We start from the raw sequence: 3429 nt of genomic DNA on the forward strand, positions 1-3429 counted from the left end.
TACAAGATATTTGAAACAGGATACAGCTTTGCCACTTCACAGTGGAACAATAACTAATCAGCAGTGGAAACTTAATTTAGTTAACTTTAATTTTTGTGTATTTTCCATTTTATATACTATTTATTGTTTAAGGGGATGTTTTGCTTATTGTTGCACTACATTTTCCTGAACAATGTAGCTGCCAATTACTTATACACTGCATACAATTGTGTGTATATTATAGAGTATATAATTTGTATGAATGTAATGTATTGTAATGGAATAAACTACAGCAGGTAAAGTAGTTCAGACCTGCTACAACGGTAACAAGCTGCATGTGCTTTAATGCATATAATAATCTAATATCAACAAAAATATAATACATTGACAGTGTTTATCCTGCATAATGAGTAATTTGATACATAGGGTACATGTTGCTGAATGATTGTGTACTTTTAAAGCAATTACTGAAAAGACATTAGCTCCTGTGGAGTATGTATATCGTGTCTCCATCTATTTTATATAATGATGTTATTTAGTTAACAAATAAAAATAAATAAAAATAAAAAAAGGCAAAAAATCTAAATAAATAATTAAATGCCTATTAAAAAATGCATCATTGGAATTTAAAATACATTACTGTGGAATGTAGCTTTGTGTGCTGAATATTAATTCAAATCTGAATTGGCACCTGCCACGTGTGTTAGTCCTATACGACCATGTAAATAAATAGTCCATGCAGGGGCAGAGAGAGAGAGAGAGGGAGAGAAAGAGAGAGAGAGAAAATAATGACAAAAAAAAAAAAAAAAAAAAAAATGAAATAATGACAAATAATCGCACCGCTAAAGATAAGGAACTATCTGTTGATAAAACTGCCAATATAGCCCGCAGTTTGTTTGCCACAAACTAACAAATCCTCCTATCTGGAGTGAATACAGAGAGCAGCATCAGAGAGAGAGGCACTGAATAGCTCTTGGGTCGTTGTGTAAACAAACGCGGTGAAGAGCCCTTGACCAAACAAAGATTAAGAGCGGAGATAGCGATGAAGAAGCAGCCGAGAAGAAGTGAAGCAGCCTATTGGTCTTCTGAGGGAATAACTGTGAGGAGTGGTGGAGATAGGAGAGCGCGCTCACTAGCATCAGGCCTACACGCGCACGCACACACACACACACACAAGCACACACACAGACACTCGCTCAAGGCTGTGTGCGGCGCTCGCGCGAGAGGAAAAAAAAAGAAGGAGGAGGAACCAGAAATCTTCGCTCATTTACTTAACATCACTTCCCCACCACCGGGAAAGCAAACACGCTCCTGACTAGCTGCAGCGGAGGGGAGAGAGGAGTGAGATCGATGAGCGAGTGTCTGCGGCTGTCGGCACCTGGAGTTGTTAGATCCAGAGCTTATAGTGCTTCTGTCTTTTCTCTCGTCCTTTCTTTTTCTTAAAAAAACGTCTTCTTCTCAGGATCCGCCGGGTCACCAGGAGCGCTCACTTTGTCACTTTGCCCCGGACACTCGTGCAAAGTCTGCTGGACTCAGTCTCCTGGGCATGGAGAGACAACTGCTCTGACTGATATAATAGGATTTTCGCCTACAATATTCGTCATTACTGAATGATGGTAAGTGTGAAGTACCTCAGCCTCTTCTTTTACCCCTACATTCATTGCGATAGTGATTTCGGAAGCAGTTTGTGGTTTATTGTGCTCAAACAATTTAAAATTAATATTTTTTTTTAAAAAGCCTGTAGATTTCCTATGTCTTTTGTTACTTATTTCTATTTCTGACTATTTCACCTCTGTTGGTTTTCACTCCAGATAACTTTCTAAAGAAACACCGCATTAAATTGACATTAGCATCAGATTAATACCCCCTTATTAACCTCTGCCATTTATACAGGCCTATATGGTGTTTAACATTTTCTCGCGAGACACGATCATGATAATTTTTCAATTGCATAAACACGAGACTTAATATTTAATTATGTAAATTATAATTATAAAATTATATTTCCACTTTACCTATTGGCCTAGTCTGTCCAATACATTTTACTTCCAATTCTAGGCTAATAAAATAACAAAAAAGTTAAAAATAAATAATTAATTAATGTAGTATTTGAGAAAACAAGAACTTGCAAACCCAAATGTGTTTGATTATTATGATTATCCTTGAAGTGAAAAGGGTGTCAAAGGCCTCAGGCAGAAACCAAACGCTTGTTGGACACATCTGGGATGTATGCACGTTTATGTATGTGTATTTCTAATTCAGAGTATAGTTAAAAACACCCTCAGCTGACAATATGTTTCTTGTCATTTTTCCACCTCCCGATTCTGGTCAACTCTCTGTGTGATTTTTCTTTACTGTGAGATGCATTAATAAGAACAGAAATCCCAGTTATTGGCCTCACCGTCAGGGAGAAGTGTGTGTGTGTGTGTGTGTGTGTGTGTGTGTGTGTGTGTGTGTGTGTGTGTGTGTGTGTGTGTGTGTGTGTGTGTGTGTGTGTGTGTGTGAAGCGTCACCTTCTCTTAGATTGAGCTCCTTTGTTTTTCTTGGTGCTGCTTGAATCGTGTTTTTTTTATTTTTTTTTGCCTAACTTAAGTACAGAAGATTACACCCCAAATCACTGACACCCCCCTCAGCAGCCATGCAGGGACCGTCATTAACTAAATTAGGGGAGCCGCGCTAAGCATTTTTCAAAGGCTGGCATTCATATTTTTCAAGGACCCCTTCATAGCTCCAGACTAGAAACCTGCTCACTGTGTTTTGCCAACCGTTTAAAATCACCTTTAAACATTTTCTATCAGCAGCACGGCCAGTGGAGCAAGGCTTAATTGGGCTCTTTGGTTAAAAAAATATATGGATATAAACAGATAGATTTAAAGTAAAAGTACATAATTTTCTTGTCAGTCTATGCATATGATTAGGTTTTGATCCTGATATTTCAAACTTATGTATTCATTGTAGATTATCTGACATCATAACATAATAATCTTTTACATTTTTTTTAATTCAGTATATAAACATAAATACAATTTTGGTTTTGTATCTTCGTAGATGGGAGCTTTTTTTTTGTTGAAGGGGCAAACAAAATTGAAATATAGCTACGTTACATATACCTATATCAAAAATGGTGTCAGACCCATTTTCAGAATTTTATATAAAATAAACTGAACGTAAGCCTCTTCTTGTCAGTGTTGATTATCCGAAATAAAGCAGCAGGCGTAATGGGCAGCCACAGATTGGATTCTTATTTTTTTTAGTTGCTGTATCAGATTCAGGTCTGTGACAGATTGTAAATCTCACTAGATCTCTTCATATACCTGAATTTCCAACCACCACAAATAACATCCAGGGGTCTGCAGAGAGAGGTGGGGGGGTGTGGGAAGTGTGCTCGGACCACATAGCGAAGATGTGTGCTCGGGCGTGTTTGATTTAACGCTGCGGTTCCTCTCCTAA

The 3429-nt window shown here is 37.6% G+C and overlaps 1 protein-coding gene across 2 annotated transcripts in view; it reads left to right on the forward strand.

Annotated features, from left to right (window-relative positions):
* The first annotated feature begins 1300 nt into the window (after positions 1-1300).
* The window catches only part of eya2 (EYA transcriptional coactivator and phosphatase 2), a 27221-nt gene continuing 25092 nt past the window's right edge, over positions 1301-3429 (forward strand). For both annotated transcript variants that reach the window (XM_080026339.1, XM_080026340.1), the window contains exon 1: positions 1301-1595. The gene's annotated coding sequence lies outside the window, so the exon portion shown is untranslated. The remainder of the gene's footprint in view (positions 1596-3429) is intronic.

This window comes from Ammodytes marinus, assembly GCF_949987685.1.
Source record: "Ammodytes marinus genome assembly, chromosome: 4".
Lineage (NCBI taxonomy): Eukaryota > Metazoa > Chordata > Actinopteri > Uranoscopiformes > Ammodytidae > Ammodytes > Ammodytes marinus.